The sequence below is a fragment of the Sminthopsis crassicaudata genome, chromosome 3 (assembly GCF_048593235.1).
Source record: "Sminthopsis crassicaudata isolate SCR6 chromosome 3, ASM4859323v1, whole genome shotgun sequence".
Taxonomy (NCBI): domain Eukaryota; kingdom Metazoa; phylum Chordata; class Mammalia; order Dasyuromorphia; family Dasyuridae; genus Sminthopsis; species Sminthopsis crassicaudata.
In genome coordinates, this window is record NC_133619.1 from 391,743,332 (window position 1) to 391,766,766 (window position 23,435).

At 36.3% G+C, this 23,435-nt stretch overlaps 1 protein-coding gene across 23 annotated transcripts in view; it reads left to right on the forward strand.

Moving 5' to 3' along the window:
- Positions 1 to 23,435, forward strand: part of MBD5 (methyl-CpG binding domain protein 5) — a 395,786-nt gene that overhangs the window by 155,018 nt on the left and 217,333 nt on the right. For 5 of the 23 annotated variants that reach the window (XM_074302145.1, XM_074302141.1, XM_074302146.1 and 2 more), the window contains one exon: positions 23,300 to 23,428. The exons of the other annotated variants lie outside the window; for them this stretch is intronic. The gene's annotated coding sequence lies outside the window, so the exon portion shown is untranslated. The remainder of the gene's footprint in view (positions 1 to 23,299; positions 23,429 to 23,435) is intronic. 23 annotated transcript variants of the gene reach the window in all.

The following is a 23,435-nucleotide window of genomic DNA, read 5'->3' on the forward strand; positions in this document are numbered from 1 at the left end:
GATTCTTATCATATTCCATATAGTTTATGGTTCTGTAGAAGAGAAACAGCAATATCTGAAATATAAGAAGAGAAGAAAAGTTAGGGAAGAATTGTAATGAGGAATTTGAGAAAGGAAAGGTAACTCTGAACTGGCCTGGGGAGGAGCTGGTGGTTGGAAGAAGTGGGTTATTGTTAGTTCAAGTATGGCTTCTTCGAAATATCATCTAACTTCTGCCTCAGATTTTAGGCATGTAACAAAATTTGAGTACTAATGGTGAAAAATTAGGATTCAGACAAGCCAGTGGGAGGCATTTAATGAAAGAAACAGAAATGCATGCTTTGCCTAATTAACCTCATTGAGGAGCCACTGAAAAGTTTCTTTAGAAAGCAGATTATGTAGTGGAAGGGGACCACTCAGAACTGTTATAGAAAATGGGTTAAAAACAAGAAGGCTGTTTCTTTTTCTTTCTTTTTTTTATTGTTATAACTTTTTATTGACAGAACATATGCTTGGGGAATTTTTTACATTATCCCTTGCACTCACTTCTGTTCCTACTTTTCCCTTCCCTCCCTCCACCCCCTCCCCTAAATGGCAAGCAGTCTTATACATGTTAATTATGTTATAGTATATCCTAGATACAGTATATGTGTGCAGAACCAAACAGTTCTCTTGTTGCATAGGAAGAATTTGATTTAGAAGGTAAAAATAACTTGGGAAGAAAAACAAAAGTGCAGTTTACACTCATTTCCCAGTGTTCCTTTTCTGGGTGTGGCCTATTCTGTCCATCATTGATCAATTGGAACTGAATTAGATTTTCTCTTTGTGGAAGATATCCACTTCCATCAGACTACATCCTTATACAGTATTGTTGTTGAAGTGTATAATGATCTCCTGGTTCTGCTCATTTCACTCAGCAGCAGTTCATGTAAGTCTCTCCAAGCCTCTCTGTATTCATCCTGCTGGTCATTTCTTACAAAACAATAATATTCCATAACATTCATATACCATAATTTACCCAATCATTCTCCAATTGATGGACATCCATTCATTTTCCAGTTTCTAGCCACTACAAAAAGGGCTGCCACAAACATTTTGGCACATACAGGTCCCTTTCCCAAGAAGGCTGTTTCTGAAGTTGTAGTCCCAACAAGAAAGTAACTCAGGCTTGAACAGACTATATGAAATAGAAATAGTAAATAGAAAACATGAAAGCTAGTGTATTGTAGAGTAGAAAGGAAGTGGCAGCTAATAGGATGTCTAAGATGAGGCAGGCAGAAGAATAAAATATTTTTTTCAAGAAATGTAACTCAAACTATAGCAGTGATAGTTGTAAGGAGATTTGGGGCAAGATAACAGACAGCAGTCTTCAGTGAAAAATTATTTATATAGCAAAATCTGAAATTTAAGAATGAAATTTATATTCAATAAGCAGAAAATAAAATTAGTACCTAAAAAGAAATATTCATTTATCTTTTTCCTACTTGCATAACATGAAAATAACTAACTACCTTCTCTCCTTTAAAAAAATCACATTTGGATGGTGACTAAGCATGAGACATTGCCCAAAGAGAAAGTTATAAGGAAATGAAATATAAAAAATTTGACTGAAATAAGGCTCTTAATCTATGGTTAGTCCAATGAAAATAGCCTAATAGATTTTTTTTTAATTTATCAGTTACTCAGGGACTATTTTAAAAGATATTCTAGATTTTGTTATCTTAGACAAATTCATTTTTAACTTTTTTTCTTTATCTCATTCACTTAGATGCAAAAGAATGAATTTGTGCCTATAGAAATTATTTTTCCACCTAAATGGATTTTTTCTTTTACCTACATAGATTTTTAAAAATGTGTGTATACGTATGTTTATGTTAAGATAAAATTTGTTAAAATCATATAGATTAAATGCCATTCTTTATTGCAAAACAACAATTATGATACATATCCTGCTCTTACCCTAACAACTTATGGCTAATGCATATAAGTCCAGTATACTTAGACACTTACATCCATATTTCAGGATACTTTTTGGATTCTGTTAACTGACAGATAAATGTTATTAAAGTCAATAAAAAGGGATGAAATTAAGACTACTTTGATAAAATGGAAACATCTAGTAGATTTTTAAATGCATTTTACTGATATTCTTAACTTTTTATATCATAGTACCCTCCCCTCTCAGAACTCTGTACCATGTCTGAAAACACATCCTGTCTTTTGCAGTAGTCTACCACCTCTCTATGGAAACAAGGTATCCTTCATTATCAGATTAGGCCTCTACATTGATAAAATTTTTGCAGTCTTTCAGTATTTTCCTTTTGATTTTCTGTTCTTTCTTAAATTGTTCTATTTGTTCTGTCTAGTTTTCTACATTAGTTATAACAGTCATTCTCAAGTTTTTGTGATTTTTTTTTTGTACGCACTTAATTTTTTTTTTACATATCCAAACTCTCCTTTCCCCTCCCACTTCCTCTGCAAAACAAAACCCATTACAAATATTTGTAATTATGAAAACTAATGTGCCTCATTAGCCATACTTAACCATTTTGATTTCACCTTCATTTGCCTTTTTGTTTCTTTTTTGTCCTGTGTTTGAATGTCAAATTTTCTTTATAGCTTGCTATTTTCATTGGAAATGCTTGAACATCTTTTCTTTCATTAAATGTATATTTCCGTCATAAGAATGTATTCAGATTTTGCTAGATATATTATTGTTGACTATAATCCAAGATCCTTCATTTTTCAAAATATCATATTTTATCATATTTTGTATGATCCTTATTGTGATACTTAGTTCTTACATAGCTCTTGCTTTTCTTTTTTAAGGTTTTTTTTTTTTTCTTTTAAAAAAAATCTTCAGAAGTTACAGGGTTCAAGGAAGCTGTGTCTACTGCCCTCCTGGACAGATTTTTAAAGTGGAGCTTAATTAATACTTTTATAAAAATCTTGTCCAACAAAGCAATGATGGTCTTAATTTAGGGATTATATGATTTGAAAGATCATATCTTGTGAATTAGAATTTTTGTGAACATAAAACTAGATTATGGCAAGTGACTGGATAAACAGATGAAAGAGAAGTGTTTTAAAATAACAATTGTGAGCCTCAGGGACTGTGAAGATGTTATTGTTGAGAAATTCAGAAGAGAAGCATGATTCAGGAGGAGCATTAATTAATTATTTTTTAGACAATTTAAGTTGGAGATGCCTAGTATTGTGGGATATTCAATAAAATAGGTGGTGATAGTAGTAGTAATAGTAGTAGCAATAGTTGTGTGTGTGTGTGTGTGTGTGTGTGTGTGTGTGTGTGTTCTATAATTGATTAGTCACCACATGTGTGTGTGTCAGTACCAAAAGTAATTTGAACATCCTATTAAAAATATTAATTGGTTAGTAAGGTAAGCTTATAAATCAGGAGATATACCTGAGATCATTTGCACTGAAATAATTTGAGTCTATAGTAGCTGATGACATATCCAGATAAGAGAAGGCAAGGTCCTGGGAGAGAAGAAAGAGAGCTCAATACAAAGCCTTGGAATACATTTATAGTTAGTGGATGTGACCTGGATAAACTTTATGCAGAGAACTTTATCAGACTTTTAGAAGAAGAACCTAGAGAAAGTAATGAAAGAACCTAGAGAAGGTAATGAAACAATTACCTAGAGGAAAAGAAAATGTCTGAAAGGAAAAAAAAATAGTAGATTGCCTTAGAGGAGTCAAGAAAAAACAAAGATTTAGAAAAGTCATTGAACTATTGGTAGCAGGAGAGATCAGTTTCAGTTGAATGGTTAGTTTGGGAGCCAGAATGCAAAAGGTTTAGAAAGAGAGTAAGAGTAGAGGTGAATAAATGTAATGCTGGAGAAACTGAGGCATGATAAAAGATTAATATTTAATTTATTTAAAAGGGAAAGATTTACTGGGACCAAATGGATCCATGTTTTGGTCCCAGGGCTGAATGAGATTTTGTCTCCAAGAATCCAGCAAGCAATGTGAGTTCTCAATGACATATATACACTTGGCTCAGACACAGGGGGTAGACTGAGGCAAGGGCTGAGTCAGGGTGCTGAGAGCTGGAATGGGACTCTGACAGGGTTGGGGTGAGCCTCCAGAGATGAGAGGGAGGAATCCCTGAGATGGAGAAAGGCATCTTAATAAGACTGTATCTGACATTCTGATAGCTTGGGATGGGGAGAGGCATTCTGATATTCTAAAACAGAAGATCTTTTATCCTTATCAAATATTCTGATAAAGAGGGAGGGGTGATTTTGCAGGACTGAACTTTAAGTTGACAATTATAAACTGAAGCAGAACAGTTAGAGAAACTGAGTCAGGATTGGGTCAAGATAATTAGGGAAACTGAGTCAGGACAATAAAAGAGAACTGTGGCATAACATATCATATTAACATATCAGTAATTGCCATTTTTTAATTTAGTATTTCTCAGTTTTTACTGAATTTTCTAAGTAAGCAGTAGCTAGATTCTCTTAATCTATATTGATGAGTTTAACATATTTAAAATACTATATATCATTCATTTATTCATTGATTTATATGAATAATACAAATACTATTACTATAAGTAAAGATACTTCATATTCAACATAATAATTGAAGTTCTTCATTTTTTGGTAGATTTTTCCCCTTTAGTTTACTAGCAAGGTTAAAATTGCCTTATGTAATATACTCAGGATATTTTTGATTAGGAAATCTTACTGCAGCATTACTTGTAAGTTGTGCTTAGAATTTTTGAACCAGAAATTAATTTTAGAGATCATTCTATTCTACCTGTGTTATTTTGCTCACATGGAAACTGAGTAGGAAGCATTTTTATTACTATTTTCCTAAAGCAGGACTTATGAATGTGATGTTTTCATTTAGAACTTTTAAGATCAAAGGTAAGTTGGACTTAGACATTCCATGTATGAAGAGAATGAAAGAGATTTCTTTTCATAAGTAAACATTTCTGATACATACATACATACATATCTAGAGATATGCATATATACAGACACATAAACACTTTTTTTTTTTAAACAAATCAGTGTTACGATATAATGAAAACCTGGGTTCATCATAGCTGTTTTTTCTATCCTCATCTTCTGTCACAGCTCCTGGATTTAATTAAGGACTTCTTAAAGGCATGATCCATTAAAATGTGAGACAGCACTCTTTGATTCTTTTTTTCCTCAGGAGTAAGTCATTATAAATATATTGAGTAGAAAAATGTTGTTACATCAGGTGTCAGGAGTGAATTTAGATGGGCAGATCTGTACTTATAGAAAATTACTGTGGCGGCCTTTTTGAGGAAGGCATGGAGTGGAGAGAGACTAGAGGCAAGGAGACCAATTAGACAGCTCTTAAAATAATTTAGGGCTGAGGAGCTAAGTGCCTGAACTAAGATAGTAGCTTTGTGAATAGAGAAACATTATCAGATACTAGATATATTGTAGAATTCATAATGGCAGGATTTGGCAACTGACTAGATTTGTGGGATAAAGATAAATCATTACTCAAGAATAATGCCAAGGTTACACACCTACAAAATTGAAAGAATGCTTAAACTTTCAACAGAATTGGGGAATTTTGGAAGAGGAAAGTATGCTTCAAACAAGATATAGTTGAAGTCATCATTTTTCTATTTTAATTCAACAGCCAGACTAGAAATGAAGCAAAAGTGGTAGATTGTGAGAATAATCCAGAATTGAAGTTTGGCAGGAAATGACTACTGATAGAACAAGGAGGTATGGGATTTGAAAGTATAGTGACAAGTTGAATTGGCTATCATGTCAGCATTGGAAGGTAAGGGAAGTAAAATTAAGAGAGGGGATAATGGATGAGAAAATACAGAGAAAGTACAGAGATGTACAGATTTAAAATCTTGATGAAGATAAAGATTGGTTTTGGGAGAAATAAAGCAAGAGGAGGGACAATACATGAATAAGAAATGAGGGCTAGCATAGCATAGCACTAGCTTCCTTATGTGGAGACATTAAAAAGGAATTCACTAAGATGAATATTGGGATCATGGGATCATCAGAGTCTTGAAGAGAAGCGATAGTAGATATTTCACTTGCCTGGCACATGCTACCTCTTGTCTCAGCCTCAAGGCCACTTGTTGTTTCTAATCATAAGATCCATTGCTTGCAATCATCTGTATGTGTGAATGAAGTGATAGTAACCAGTTGTTTGTCCTTTGTGCTGGAATAGGATCAAAGTGACATTACTGTGTTGGCATCAAGGTACAATGTGTCCAACTGTTCAGACTAATACAAACTCAGAAAGTTGTACCACAGTTTAGACACAATTAGTCCAAAGGAATATTTAGAATAGAGATGTCTCTAAATTTGTACATCTCATTTTTTTCTTTTGAGTCACTGCAATTCTGCTTTGCTTATAGAGTACAGTACAGACATATCATGCTAAGTGATCCTGTCCCAGTGTCTCCCATGTCTCACAGTTGAGTCCAAAGATCTTCAGAGATGGCTTGAGGATGTCCTTGCATCACTATCTCTAACCTCCATATGAGCATTTGTCTTCTGTGCATTGTCTATACAGTAATCTATTAGACGAACCTATGTTTAGCATTTGAACAATTTAAGCAAGCCCATCAGAGATGCATTTTCTGTAGCAGAGTTTGAGTACTTGTAGTTTAGTTTGAGAAAGGACCTCATTGTACAGTAACTTATCTTGCTAAATGACCTTCAGAATCTTCCAAATGGAAGTGATTGTCCAGATTTCATAGACTTAGAACAATGAGGCCAGAACAACTCTGTAAACCTTCAGTTAATAGCTCTCTTCTCCCACACTTTCCTTTGGAATCTCCAAAACACTGAGTTGTCTTAAACATGACATGTATCAATTTCATCATCTGTGTATATATACCTGGAAAGTATAGTGCCAAGGAAAAATGAACTTATCTGCAGAATTCAAAATTTCTTCATTTGCTATATCCAATGGATCCATATATGGATAATGTAGTACTGGCTAGTGAAAATTTCTGTTTTCTTGGTGCTAATAGTCAGGCCAAAGGTAACAAAGAATTGATCCATATTGTGTTGCATCTCAGCCTAAAAGGATGCATTGAGTACATAATCATTTGTAAACAGAAAAATAACACACTACCTCTTCCTGTATTTTGGTCTTAGCTTATAGCTTTTTCAAATTAAATAACTTGCCAACAGTGAGGTAGTTGATATTAATGCCATTTTCATCCTCATCTAACAGCATTGCTGAAAGCATTTTGCTAAAAACATGGAGAACAAATACATAGCCCCTGTTTCACTCCATTGATGACTAAGAGGGCATCGTCTATTATCTATAACCTTTTTAAGCCTAGTATCATAAAAATTACTTACAATAATGTTGAACTTCTCTAGGCAACTAAGTTTTGTTATAATCTTCCATAAGCCCCCATAATTAGTAGGATCAAAGGCCTTGGTCAGATCAACAAATACTGAATACAGACTTCTGTTCTGCTCCTGGCATATCTCCTGGAATTATCAAGCAGCAAAAACCATGTTTCTCAGCTTTCTTGAAACTACAATAGCTCTCAGGTAGATGACCATCTTTCAGGTAAAGGATCAGCCAGCCTATATTAAGGAGGACTCTAGCAAGAATCCTGCTGGTCATCGCCAATTTGAACCTTCCTCTCTTATGATTGTCACATTACAACCTATTTCCTTTTCCTTTATAGAGATGGACAAAGGAAATGTCTTCAAACTCCTGGAAAATAACCTCCTCTTGTCATATAACCCAGAAAATTTCAGTCAGCTTTTGTATGAGCAACACATCCCCTAGCTTGTAAAGCTTAGCTGGAATAGAAACAACACCTGGGGTTTTGCCACATAAGAGGAGTCAAAGAGGCTTCAAAACCTCTTCTTCAATTGGCTTTTTGTTAGCATGTGATTAATTTCAACCCCAGATAGCCAGTTAGTGGCTTCTTCATATCTGTTGAGAACACTATGGAAGTATTCAACCCATCTCTCCAGAATCATGTCCTAATCATTGAGGAGGATGGCTCCATTGGTGGTGCATTGTTGAGATGCACCATGGACTTTTGGTCCATAAATAGCCTTCAAGGCATCACCCCAAAAGCACTTTGGATTATTAATATCAGCATAAAATTAATTTCATCTTTCTTTTTAATGAGCCAAGAATTCTCCATGTATCCTAAGTTTCATTTTCATTTTACTTTCAATGGAGTTAAGCACTGCTACATTCTTAGAAGTGGACAGACTATTCTGTTGGTAAACCTTGTGAAATTCTTATTCTTTCATTTGAAAGCTTCTGAATTTTCACAGAATTTTTGTCAAACCAGATTTGATGTTTATAAATGTTTTCCGAGATGAATAAATAACAGTGCTGTATACCAAATCTCTGAAAGCTGCTCACTCCTTTTCTGCTCCTCTGTTGCCAGCCTTGTGTAGGCTTAGCTTGTCCTTCAGATGTGCAATGAACAGTTCCTCAGAGAAGCTCACTGATCTTTTGACATTAAATCTTCTGGTAATCATCTTACCTTAGAGCCATCACTTTTGTTGAATACATTTGTTTAGGTTGGACAAATCTGTTGTTTGTGCCAAACATCAACTTCATTACTCTTACATCCTGTCTCTTTTCTCCTTACAATAACATCATTTATTAAATACCAATGTTTGCTTTGAGGGTACATCCACAGTTTTATTAGGTAGAGGTAAATAGAAGACAATGTTGATGATGAGAAGGTTGTTAGACACACAAATCTTCTATAATAAGTAACCATGCTATTTCTATTTCTAATTCCAGTACTCCCATGTACTCCCACAGTAAGTCTGTGTTTACTGTAGCATTAAAGTCATCCAAAATTACAAGCTTGCCTTCTTTTGGCACATCAATGATATGAGAATCCAAGTCTTCATGAAATTTTTCTTTGACTCCATAAGTATTCATCATGTTGGGAGTTCATATCTTTTTAAGAGGCTTGCAGGCTTGTTGACTATATCAATTTTGATTGGAAAGCTTATACCAGCTTCACAGCATTCCCTATCACTGTAAACCTCTCCAGGAAAACATTTATTTGATATTTATGACATCAATAGCTGACCTTCATTTGCCAGCCTTGTTTTATTCAGGATTGCTATTTAGATGTAATACCTGCTAAATTCTCTTGCAATAAGAGCTGTTTGTCTTTCATGTCTACTGAATTTCTCATTGTCCATTAGAGTTTTTCCATAAGCATTCTATGTGCTTTTGATGAAGTTTTATAAGTCCCAGAAGTTTTTGTAAATTTTTTTGTGTTTTCATTTCAAGATAAAATTGTTGTCTGGTAAGCAGGTCAGGATTAGGTTAGGTGAAATAGATAATTTTTAGGGCACATTTTATAGCCCTTTTCTTACTCCAGAAGGTTAAGTGAGGTCCTTAAAAAAGGCAAAAGGCTGCTCAGACACCCAGCTGCTTACCAAGTCCCACTGCCACATTAGTCCAGTAAGAAAACAACCCTATGGCCTGAGTTGTGTTGTGGATTGTGATTACAGCCCCCATTGTATTGCACCTACAGCTTCATCACTTGCCTGTCACATATGACTTTGGGGTAAGTAAAAAATAGTAAAACGATATGAGTGATGTCATTTGATTTGCTCAAAAGATTTCAGAATCTTCCAAACAGTTCAAATGGAAGTGATTGTCCAGGTTTCACAAGCATTATACAACAATAAGGTCAGCACAATTCTGTAAACCCTCGTTTAGGATAGACTTTATCCCTTCGTGAATCATAGGAGTCCAGTGGCAAGACAAAAGTCATGATGACTGGGCATGGCTTAGGATGAAAGTGGATGATGTTGGCATCTTGTTACGGCCATCTTGATTGAAAGCTCAAAGTATATGAGCCCTTTGATCTCAGAAGCGAGATATATGAGGCAGGAGGGAGACTTATAGAGTGTGAAAAGAACTCCAGTTTATTATGCCATATAGCCTTGTTGATAAATATTTTTGCAAGCATGATCAGTGCGTGAACAGTAGTCAATCCCCAATCACCATTCAGAGAAGCAGCTCATGGGCTTTGCATTTGCATGGTATCTGCCAATAGGAGGAGCACCAATCCAGCCTTGTAGCAACCTGCTCACAGGCAAGAGGCCCTGTCAAGGCATCCCTGCTTATGAGCAACTATGTTGTGACCCTCAGACCAAACCTTTCCCAGTTGTGCATCACTACTCCTTGCTCAACAGGGTGTTTCTGCAACGTGGCAGAAAACTGCACCAAAGGTAGAGGTAGCTTCTGTACTTCCTCTCTGTAGGTTCCCATACCCTAGCAGCATCTTAGATTGTAATTAAACTCTAAGCCCTCCACAGCACCTGTTTCTACTTCTTTAATGACCCATTGGAATAAATTGTTTTATCTACCCATTGTGCTGAAGGAAGTCTTCACGTGCTTGGGTAGACATCTCAGCCCTCATCCCCCAACTCATTTTAGCTTGTCAGTTACCCTCAAACCGTGTTACCTAATCTATTGAAATGGTTTGCCACAGTGTGACCACTGTATGTGCTATAGTTTCTTTGAGCCATAGATGAGAAATGGTAGGTAGATAGCAAAGGTAGATGAGCAGCCCTGAAAAAGTCAGTAGGCTTCCCTTGATCACCTGTACATGTCTATAGTGTCTACCGGTTCTTTAATCTACTTACTTCCCATGACTTAATACTCAGCTTTGTAAGCTGTACTACAAAGTGGAATGATCATATCTTTGATATTTCCATTACCTTTGAATTTTCCATATCTCTTACTAAGAACTCAAAATTTTCAGAAATTTTCTCCTCCTAAAACTTAAATCTGTGTTCTCTCTATGCCTGTCTTCCCTCCTTCCATCAATACTTACCTCATACTACCAAACTTGTTCTGCCTTTACTACTCTTTCTTTACAAATTGAACCCTTTATTTAAACCTTTCAATTTTATATTATCTAGTACTCTCCAATCCCTTGCTGTCTATTAGACTATAGCCATGATGACTATTGTTGTCATCATTGGTCTCTTCCTTCAACTCCTCACAGCAGTGCTAAACTAGTCTGTTATAAATTTGTTATTTAATATCAGTTCTCCCCTTATGTAGTAAAGCAATTCTTTAACTCCTCCTATTTTATCCTTTATTTCATTTAACTAAAACGGCTGTTCCAAACCACTTTTCTCAGGCCTGTTGTTTCCATTGTTTTCCCACCCTCTTATTTGAAGGCTTTGCCACCTACCTTACCAATAAAATTTAGGCCAGTTTCCATATATTGTCTCTTTTTCCCTTTTTATCTTAAAACCTTTTAATATGTAACACTATCTCTTTTTCTTTAGTCTTCAATAAGAGGTAAATCTTCAGTAAATCTATATATCCTTTATAAGGATCCTCTCCCATTTCCTCCAACAGTTTACCCTTTTAATGATACCTCCATTTTCATTCTCTCACAGCCTACTGTTTCTTCCCAGGTACCTATAAACATGCCTAAATCTTCTTTATCTTGAAACAAAACAAAATCTTCTCACATATTACGGTCTCTTTATCACCTCTTAGCAAATTTCATATCTCTTCTCTCAAAGCAACATGTTATTTTCCAAAAGCACAGATCTGACCGTGTTAACCATCCAAATTCAATAGGCTCTGGTTAACTTTGTGATCTATCTTTCTCCATTCTTTTCAATTTCATTATAAAAGTACATTTCATACACTCTACAACTTAGTCTAATTTTCATGTAGTTTCTTGTACATAATATTCCATCTTCTATCAACCTTGGTACTACTGACTGGCTCCCATACTTAGAATGTTTTCTCTCCTCCTTTCCATCTTTTAGAATTCCTAGTTTTCTTGAAAGGTCATATGAAGTAACACCTGCATGAGTTCTTTCCTAATCCCTCTTGCTTATAGTACGGTGTACTTTTCCTAAAGTTGCACCTTAGTCTTCCAGTACTCATTTGGCAACCTTCTCTTCTTTGACGTGTAATAAATCTAATTTTTCTACCCACTTTAAATTATGGTGACTATAGGGTACTTATTCCCAGGGCATTCTGCCAAGTTTGTTGAAGAATTTAGCAACTGACTTGTTACCTTCCTCTATCAATTTTTGCCTTTGATTGTTTTTTTTTGTTTGTTTGTTTGTTTTGTTTTGTTTCTCTTCCCAGATTATTTTTACCTTGCGAATACAATTCTTCCTTTGCAACAACAACAAGAACAAAATTCGGTTCTGCACATATATATTGTACCTAGGATATACTATAAGATATTTAATATGTATGGAAATGCCTGCCATCTAGGGGAGGGGGTGCAGGGAAGGAGGGGAAAAACCCGGAACAGAGGGGAGTACAAGGGATAATGTTGTTAAAAAAAAAAATTACCTATGCATATGTACTGTCAAAGAAAATGTTATAATTATAAAAATTAATAAAAAACAAAATTAAAAAAAGAAAAAAGAAAAACCCTCAAGGTTTCAAGCCAAATTATATATATATTTTTTTTTTTTTTTTGCCTTTGTACTAGATTATTTGAATAGTTACAAAATCCCCTCACTTCTACTTCTTAAGGATTCTAATTACCCCTCAGATATACATATCAATTTCAAAATGTCTGATCATTTCTGGACTTATAAAAAGAATGCATATAAATTCTTCCTTTTCATTAAAGGTCTTTTCTTCCCCCCTTCTTTCCCCCATTGTATTATGCTCGTTTGCTTTTTAAGTTCTTTATATTTTGTCTCTTGGAATACTCTATTCTGCACTCTTCTTTTCTTTATCATGTAAACAACTAAATCTTATGTAATTCTGATTTTGACTCCTTTTTAATTAAAATCTTTATTTTTGACTGCTTACAATATATTTTCTTTGATCTAGAAATTTTGTATTTGGCTATTGTGTATCTAGTTTTGATTTTTTTTTCTTCCAGGTATTTTTTAATCTTGCAGTTTTGTAATAAAAATACTTTTTTTCTAAGTCTCTCCTTGAATTTGTTGGGGCTTAATACCCTCTATTGGGTTTTATCCCTTGAGGTTTCATCAATCCTCATATGTCCCCCTCACCTCTGTTTTCTCAACAAGGGGTTTTTTATCAAATGCAAACCATACTCCTGGATGATTTTATATTCCTAGACAGTGTGGGTAGATCCAGTTTATTTACTTCTGAATTCAGTTAAGTCTTAGCCTACCTTAAACTGGGCTGCTACTGAAGAAATTGTTTATCCTTATCTCTTCCTGTGGCTCAGGACAGGCTGTCTTGATATTGGATTTGGTCATAGGTTTACCTGAATGCTAGGTTCAGCATAAGCCCCCTAACTACTAGATCAGCTTAATTTGCCTAGCTGGACAGGCTGCTTAGATCCTGGTCTGACACTGCTTTCTCTTTTGTCAGAGATCTTGACTTGTTCCTTATCACTGTGACTGGGGATTCTGGGTCACTCTATACTGGACCCTAATTTTACCTTATCATTTGCTATGCAATTGTCAGAATGTGTTTTGCCTTGTTGCCTACTCTGATTTGTGTCTCAGAGTTTTCCTGCAATTCTGGCATTCTTTTCTTCAGTTCTGCACATGCAAGAATAATTTGATTTTTTGTGTTCTTTTGATCATTATTTTTGTTGTTAAAGTTTTACCTATGGTATTTTAGAAGAATCTGTGATCTTCTATTTTCTTAAATGCTACCATTTGCCCATAATATATTTGAGGCAGATTATACAAGATTTATCTACTGCATTTCACAAATGAGGGCATTAATTCAAAAAGCTGAATAAACTTTTTCAAAGTGACTAAATCAGGGTTTCTCAGAGCCATGATTCCATGATTCCATCTAAGACCTCTGACTCCAAGCTCTGGTCTCTAAGAGATTCATTTGGAAGTCTCCTTTTAAAATGCAAAAGCCTCCTAGTGAATTGCTTTAATCAAGTAATCATATTTATATGTAGCTGAATAACATTCAGAAAATGGGAGTTTTGATTAGAGTTTTGAGTAGAGGAAAGACTTTGAAGGCTTAGGGATAGAGTAAGAGTGAAAAAAAGAATGTGGGGGAGTCAGAGGACACTGAGAGTAAGCAAGGCCTGGAAAGTAGGGATAGTCAAGGGTTTGAAGGAGTAGTGAGTAGTTAAACTTCCAGTTTGAGTGGTTGCAAATTTTAATTTCTTCCACTACAGTCTTTCTGGGATGGGAGACAGACTGATAAAGGAGAAAGAGCTCTGGGTTTAGTTAAAATAGGTTTGATTTCTAGCTCTGCCATTTTATGAAAGGTTGTATATTGACTTCTCTGAGAGTTTCCATTGTGAAGTCTATACCTACATTTCCCCTTTAGTATATTTTCTTATCTCTATAGCTCTGTAATTCCAATGTAATTCCAATGATGCAAAAGGAAGAGAGAAAAGGCAGAAATAGAAACTCATATATATGTATTCTTTTCTTCCTCAACCCAATATCCCCAAACAAACAAGGACCAAATGTGGCTTAGTCTTGTTTAAGTCCTGATTAACTCTGATTGAATGTAAATAGTAATCATTTCTGCTTTGGCCAGAAACCCTGAGGGTCTTCCCCTACCAAACTCATTCATTTGTTTGTTTTGTTTGGTTGGTTGGTTGAGGATTGTTTTGGACTAGGTGAAAGAAGAGATTCTTTGGCTCAATTGCTACCTAGTCTTAAACACTGACTGAGTGCAGCCTCAGGCAAACTGAGATCTCTAGAAGACACTTCAGCTCAACAAGGCCTAAGTCTCCCACTGTACCCAAGGCCATCTCTAGTCATCCTGATCTTACCTTGCCACTGGACCCAGGTGGCTCAGGAGAGGAAAGTGAGATAGGTAACCTTGCACAGCCTTCCTCACTTAAATGCAATTTACTTGTATGTCATGGCATCCCCTTCCTGATGTCATGGTGCTCTTCCAGAAGGAAGGACAAATAACCCTGACATTGATGGAGGCACAAATGATGAGGCTAGTTGTTGAGAAATAGGGTGAGGAATCCCCTCTGGTTGGAGCTGGTCCAATGGTAAAGAATTTGCAAACCCAAAAACTGTATGGCAAAAGAGATTTATGGTTGACAGGGATAAGCCAGCTTTGCTGTGAAGACAGACTTCTCAGTAGGTAAGATCCTGTCAGAAAAATAACAGAGGTTAACAATGAGTAGAGAATATTTTCATAGTGGGCAAGAGTCCTGGCAGGCAGCTTTGCCAAGAAGAGAGCTTCTTCTAAAGCAAATTCCTGTTTCAAACTTCTTCAAAGATGTGGGATTCAGAGTTGTCTTTTATTAGCTGCCTGAGGCTCGGCTTCCATTCAAAATTGAATGAGAATTCAGTTGTTCACAATCCCAGGCTTAGATGTATAATAGAAAAAAGATCACTTATCTTAGAAGTTTACTGGGAGTGGTCCCAGACTAATCTTCAACTCAAGATGGTATGACCACATCTCTGGCCAGATCTCTTAACTGCCCTGAAGGGGGTCTCTGTTAGAGGAGATATTCTGGGTTCACCCTCATCATTTGGCCAGTTTCAGGGTTCACCTCCATCAACATCCCTCTGTCCTTCATTGTAAATCTTCCACTATAAATGTAGTTTATTATTTCAAGACTATTAGATTATATTCCTTATGTGTTTCAAAGGTCCATGTGTAGGATGGAATTACAAAAAAAAAAAAAAGTACACTTCCCCCTTCTTTTGATTTTTTTTAAATTCATTGAATAAACTGGAATAGTCAGTGATGCTGTCTGCTTCCTGTGGGTCACATGACTCCCTGAAGTTCAGCCATACAGGCTTTGCTCTTTCTGCCCTAGAGTCCTCTGAGAATAGGGATCATGAGACTTAGGCCTATGGTCTGAACCATTCCAACTCATAGTCTTTTTGAGAAATATTCATTTACTTCATTCATTCCCTCTTATTAATATTCATCTGAAGAGTTCTCATACCAATCCTAATACATCTCTTCTGCTAAGGTTTCTGTGTTAACCTCACTCTGCAGTTAGATTTTTCTTTATTCAATATCTATGGGAATCCACCCTTGTACACTCAAGACCAGCATTCTTATGTCAGCAGAGGTCTTTACTGAAACCATTTTAGCAAAAAAAAAAGAATTTTTAACTACCCCTAATAATTGGTTATATCATGCAAGGCAGACAAGTGGGTAGGACAACAAGCAAAAACCAAAGGACTTGTTCCCACCAAACCATTACCACTAGGATGCATTAAAGAGGGAAGACCAAGGAAGACCAAGTTTGTACAGGGGCATGAGCTATTTTCCTAATTATGTTTAGTAATTTCCTTTACTGCTTTCCCATTATCAATTTTCATACTGCAAGTTGACAAATTTAATTTCTACAGAACCCATCTTCTGTTAAGAGATAATCTAGCACTAATCTGTACTGTAATATGGCTTCCCTAATCTATATTGTATTATGCTTCCATGGATCTGATAGTAGGTCCAAAGCATTGATGGTTTGGTTAGTGATAATTTCAACTACAGCTTGTAACCTTAATAACTGGTTCAGAATATGATACACACACACACACACACACACACACACACACACACACACACACACAGTTCTATACCTCCAATTCCCATCCTGGGCTCAAATGGCCAGTCCATATGTCTGTATTATCCTTGCAGGTGGCCAGGTATACCCCCAATCCATTTTCATCTCCTGTTTTAGTGAGAAATATATCTGTACTGCTTTTACTTCTCTTTAAATCACCATATAATTAGATACCTATGTGGCCTTCCAACCTTGGTAAAAAGAAAAACTTGGGCCAAATTAATCCTATATAAACAGGACCCCATCCAATTGACAGGGAGGTATGTGTAGGCAATCAGAACCCAAACCCAATAATGCCCCTTTAAGGCAGGCTGCTTATAATTGAAAAGTCAGTATATACCTCCCATTAACATTTGGGTAGTATCATTGGTCCTCAAAACCTGGGGGTCATCCCACAATTCCACTCTCTTTTGAGAGGTTACATTGTCACAGCTGCTGCTTCACTTTCCAAGTGTCTTCGTCAGCCTCTCTTCTGTCCTAATCACATTATATGTGCTCCAAAATGAAGTAAAATATTGGCCCAGAAAAGTTAAATTAATTCCAGCCCCAGTCAATGGATATGTAAAAGGTAGATCAAATTCTATTTAACAGGAATGGAAGGTCATTATTTGTTGTGCATTTAATAGTCTTGACCAAGGGAATTCCCATGATGTGGTGTTGGAATTACAATTTCTTGGGGAGAGACAGGAGTCCCCTAGGGAAGAAGGTATGGCATGTACAAATGAAAAAGGCCGAAAGCAGATACAATCAATAAAAGAATAAGAATGACAAGAATTAAATAACACAATAGTTCCAACCCCAATTCCTCATAGGTTATGGAGAGGTCATCCAGTGAGGGGATTGCATTGGATATGCAGTTTCAAGTCATTGGACTGCTCTGGGTAAACAGTCCATTCAGCCGGAGGGTCTCTGGTCCTTTCAATCTGGTGTGGTGTGTCCAACCTGGCTGTTGAGAACTTACTGCAGTATCCGATATCAGGAGCACCTAGAACAAGCCTTCCCAGATTGAGATCAGCTTCTCCTCCTTCCATGTCTGGATCAGGACCTAATCTCCTAGGTTGAATTTGTGTATAGGAAATCCTAGAGAGGGGGTAGGGGGTACCTGAGCAAAAATACTTTCAAATCGGATTCCATGCAGATGTTTAGCCAAAGCAGCTACATAACCCCTTAGCTTTATTCTCTAAGATGGGTTTTTTTTTAGGGAGCCCTGGATATAGATGCTCACATAAAAGCTCATCAAGGGTTAACCCAGTGTCCCTATGAGATTTGTCTTATTCTTGCCAATGGCAAGCATTTGGTCCAGGGCAGCTGGGTATCAAGAGCCAGTTTAGTTAATTGTCTCTTGATTTACTGATTAATTCTTTTGACCTTACTGGAGGAAGGAGTGTGCCAAAAGGATGTGAAACTCCCAAGAAATTTCTAAGGCTTACATGAGAGATTTGAATATCTTAACAATGAAATGCATTCCCTGATCTATTACTTTTCTGGAGCTTCCTTCTCTCTTGAAGAACTTCTAATCTCTGAAGATTCTGAGGAAAAGACACTTGTGGATGGAGGAGATAATCTTTCTGAGAACCTTTCACTTACTATGGGCTTACTCTCTGGGGAAGCACATTTAATGTCAGAATATTCTGTGGATGAAATGCTTATGGGTGAAGACAAACACTATGAGAACCTTTCAATTACTACCCTCTTGGGGATACACACCTACTCTCAGAACTCAGAGGAAAAGACAATGGTGGTAGAAGACACTTTCTCTGGCAACAATAGAAAGTCTATTCTTTCCATCATCCTATATCTAGGGATTATCCCTTCCAATATGATTTTGTTGACTGCAGAAGCAGAAGCTTGAGGTAAGGGGGAAGGCTTCCACTCACAAGGTCAGGTGGTCCACTATGACCAGCAAATATTTGAGACAGCCTATTGGTGGCAGGTCAGTAAAGTCTACTTGGATGTTCTGAAAAGGTCTAAGCCCCGGAGACCTCCCTCCTGTTGGAGTATGGTGCTGGGCTGTCTTATTTGTCCTTCGACAAACAAGGCAACCATTCACCAGCTGGTGACACAGACTGGGTCAGGACTGCATCACACAGATTTGAATATCCTTGATGCAAGTATTGCAAGACCTGCCTCATTCCTGCTTTGGTCAGTACTTCTCAACCATCGGGGAGGAACCATCAGCCTTACTTGTGTAAGGGTTCCAAGATTCTGAGGTACTCTGGAAAATAGGATGGAGAAAGCAGACTCAGAAGTAAAGTGGGGATTAGAACATTTGTTGGTCAGATTCTCCGTCTCCACTTTTCTCAATTCTTCATCGACAAGGGGATGATTGCTTCTGGCCTCTAAAAGAATCCCTTGGATGGTGTCCTCAAACATGTATAATAGCTACAGATTCTGACAACGATAAATTATCTAGAACCTGTGACAGCAGAGTGGTAGGTGCTAATTCTTTTCCTTTACTATTCACCTCAATCCCTGTGATCCCAGGAAGTTTAATCTCCTAACAGTGGCCTGGCTGACCACCTCTCTCTTTTTCCCAGTTATTAACAAGTCATCTATATATTGAAGTACTCTGATCCCTGGGTAGAAGTCAAAGTCTGAAAAACTCTTCAAAGTCTTCCAAGAGTTTTTCCAGGACTTGCCTAAGCAAGTTTATGAGATTCTGTGTAGCCCTGTGGTAAGTGACACCAACTACTGCTATTTCCTTTCAGTATTGGGATCTTCCCACTCAAAGGCAAATGTATCCTGGCTGTCTGGGTTGTACAGGCAGTTCCAAAAGACATCCTTTAGGTCTGCCACACTAAACTCAAGTACTGTCTTCCAAAGTCTTTCCAAAAATAGTGTAGGGATCTGGAACTACTGGATGAGAGGGCAATACTATTTTAACGATTTCTCTTAAATCTTGTGCCATCTCATATTTCCCATCTTGGGATGTTGAATGGGAAATGCAGGTAAATCCTGACAAGGAGCCTCTCTATTACTAACTTCATTCCTTTTCTTCTCTCAAAAGAGACAGGGTACTGTTTTTTTCTCATAGTCTTTGGATCCCTCAATGTGATTCTGATAGTAACAAAGCTGTCTAATTTCCCAGGATTGGAGCTGGCCTAGACTCTAGGATCAATTTCATTTTCTTCTGCCTCTTTCATCAGACTCAATCTGGTAGGAACTGAGAGGAGAAGCCCCTTAGGTATCAAGCTGATAGACAATTTAGTTACTAGATCTCTTCCCAATAGATTAATCTCTGCTTCTGGAACAAAGGATAACTATCTTATTACTTGAGTATCTTGATACTTTATTTCTCTGATTTAATCCCATCCCTTGAGGTAGATGTGTGATTTATGTCCTAATGACCTTGCTGCTCCTAAATCTATCAGGAATTCCAATTCTTTGCCTTTGGGTCCCACACCTATATTTATCACGGAACTTCCCTAATTTTCAGGTTCTCTTAGGGAATACAGATTCTGCTCCTGCTCCCATTGAAGGCAAAAGTTTCCTTCCTTTCCACACCCCCAATAGGTTAAAGGTTTCCCCTTGTGGCCTCCTAAGTTCTGGAATAGGCTTTTCCAGTTTTGCCTACTGGATGATGGTGCACTTCCCTTAGGAGGGGGGCCTTCCTCTTGCTCTGCCGATGTTTAACTCTTTGCTGTCCTCCCATTGATTGATTAACTTCCCTATTTGTATTAACATCTTACTTAACTTTTTGCTTCTGCTTCTCATCATCTCTTCTCACATGTTTTGGTTGCCTCCTCCAATGGATCTCCTAATGGTCTATGATTTCCTCTCTTTAACTTCCTTCTTATGTCTGACCATGTGTTTCTTACAAAGTGTACCCACAGCATAGACTTGGCCAATTAGAGGGATCCAGACTTGAGTATGTGTGGTACAGAAATAGTGAGGGAACACCATTTAATAAAAAAGCTGGAGAGATCTCTAGAGTAAAGCAAAGTTTATTGTACATTCTCTAGAGAAGGGCATCCCACCCTTCAAGCAGACAATTGAAGAGAGGGAGTGCCTCCTGTGGGCACAACAACACCTTTAATCCCTAAGGCAAAACACCCCCTCCCACCACTGACTCTCATTCTCATTGGCTGAGAGGCTTACATTCTAAACTCGAGATCTACCCAGGAAATTGAACTTGACCAATAAGTACATAGTTGCCCATATTTGACTGAAATAGGGAGGAGATTGTGTCTTGGGAGGATAGCCGGAAGGGAACTCAATTATGCCTTTGAATCAATGCTCAAAGTCCTTCAGGCCTACTCAAACTCTGAAGTAGATGAAGCCTTGCTCTATTTTCACAACTGTCTTGAAAGATCTCACCTCATCTCATTCAAGTATTTTCATATACTTTCTTTCATTTTCTCTAAGAACTCAAAAGGGGATTCCTCCTTTCCTGGCATTATGTCGAATGCTTTCTTCAGGTTCTGTAGTTTGGGCACTGCCCTCTTAATTGCTATAATTATTAAATCCCTTAGGTTTTGCATGTGATCTTGATGAACCTTATTGTTATGGTCCCCATTATTATGAATGAGGGATCCTGATTGGTGTGTTTTTGATCAACTGGTATTATCTTAATTACCTTTCCTGGACTTTGTAAGAATTTTGTTACTAAAATACAGAAAGGCTAATAACCTATGATAATTTTTTTTATCCTGTTAATTATGACAAACTATTTTTATTTCAATTAACCTTTGTTGAACTTCTTTTAAAAATAATCCTAGTATATACACAAAAGAAAATAATATTATTTCTTGTCCTAATGCTCTATCTTCTATTTCTAAGATTATATTTTTTTAAAAGTGGATATTTTTACATTCTTACTGGGTAAGTTCTAAGATTTTTTTACGCTGCAAATAATGCTAGCTCTAGTGCTGTTGTTAAACAGTTGTTTAAGTTTGACTGTTCATGACTCCATTTGGGGTTTTCTTAGCAAACATACTAGAATGGTTCAGCATTTCCTACTCCCACTAATTTTACAGCTTAGGAAACTGGGAACAAACAGCATTAAATAACTTGCTCAGGGTCATACAGCTTCTAAATATCTGACGCCATATTTGAATTCACTAAGATGCATCTTCTTGATGCCAGAGCCATCACTCAGCTTTGTTCCATTTAGCACTTAGCTCCACTAGCTTCATGAGATTTATTCGTCTGGTATTAATTGGCCAACATATATTTGCAGTTAAATTATTAAGAAAGATAATCTGTTTGCCTATTAATAGCCATATGAAAAATGTGCCAAAATAATAGTGAATATTGAAGCAATTCTAGCTACCAGAATGGAAAAGTGGAAGAGGTATTTTAGATATTGGAGGAACTGTTGGAAAATTGTTACACTATTAGTGGAGGCTTTATTTGTTTTAGTCACACAAGAAACCACTTTGGAACACTGTCCCAGTTGATAAATTGTGCATACCCCATGACTTAGCAGTACTTATATATAACTAGGGCTATACACCAAAGACATCAAAGAAAGACTTAAGAACTGTGATCAATATAATAATTAATGATAATTCTAGAAGAACCATAATGAAAAATGCAGCTCACCTACTGATAAAAAAGTATTGGACTAATGTGGAAATGAGTACATATTCTTCTTTGTGGGTATATGGAAATGAGTACATATCCTTCTTTGTGGGTAATGTGAGAATTCAATTTGATTTACTTTGCTTTTTTGTAAATTTTTTTTTTTTTTAAACTGGAGGTGAGCCAGGAGTGAGGAAAAAAAAAATGCTTGACAATTTAAAAATATATATACTTGCAGTTTTAAATAACTAGTTTTCATCATTTTACTTTCCCCTCATCATTTTACTTTCCCCTCTGCTTCTGATACTTCAGGATAATTTTCTTATTTCTTGTATTATTGCATCAAAATTCTTTTTTTAATCATAGTTTCCTGGTCTCCTAATTTTGCTGGCATAGATTAAAGCTAGAAAATACCTTATCCAGGAATATGATCCAAATTCTGAATCAGACTGATAAAAACTTGAAGGTCACAAAGTTTTAATGACTGTCTTAATGTCACATAAATATCAAGTGGCTGAAGATTTTAGTTCAGATCATCTGAATCCAAATACAACAAAATTTCAACCATATCATTTTTAATCTCAATAAAGTTTAAATTGGTTTTTAAATTCTTTAGTGTCATTTCTTCTATTCTTCAGCTAATCATAGGCCAAAGATATTTGTGTAGGCAAAAGTTTTAATATAGCCACTGCTTAAAACATTTTATTATTAATCTAAAAACATTTAAGGGAATATAATAGCTATTTGAATATCAACATAAGGATGCTTACCAATGTTGGCATTCTGGATCTATCTTTAAAATGGTCTGTATTTTTTAAATCCATTTTTAATTAATTTTAGTGCACATTGCTTTATGAATCATGTTGGGAGAAAAAATCAGAACAAAAGGGAAAAACCATGGGAGAGTTAAAAAAAAAAAAAAAAACCAACAAAAAGAAGTGAACATAGCATGTATTGATTTACATTCAATCTTCTACTCCATAATATAATATCTTAAATATTCCTGAGGAGGTATGCTCTTCTTCCTCCATTCCCTTTCTGCTATACCAGTCACTTAAGAAGCTAGATTACTATAGGTGGTGACTATTGTGTCAAATGTATCTAATCTATTCCATTGATCCACCACTCTTTTAGATTCTTAGCCAGTACCAAATTGTTTTTAATAATCCACTTATAAAAAGTAATTTCATTAGAAGTCATTATGCCTTTTTCCATGGGTACAGTTAATTAATCTTAGTTTAATTACAGCTGTCAGTTGTCATCAAAAACATTTCTTATCTTTGTGTAATATAATAGGTGTCTCCTGCCTTCAAGGAGTTTAAATTGTAAAAGCAAAAGGAATCTGCAGGAAGAAAGATGTGGGCAAGGAAGAAAGAAAGAGATTAAGCACATAACTGAATTAAAAGTGTTTCCATTAAGTGGAAGGTATGTA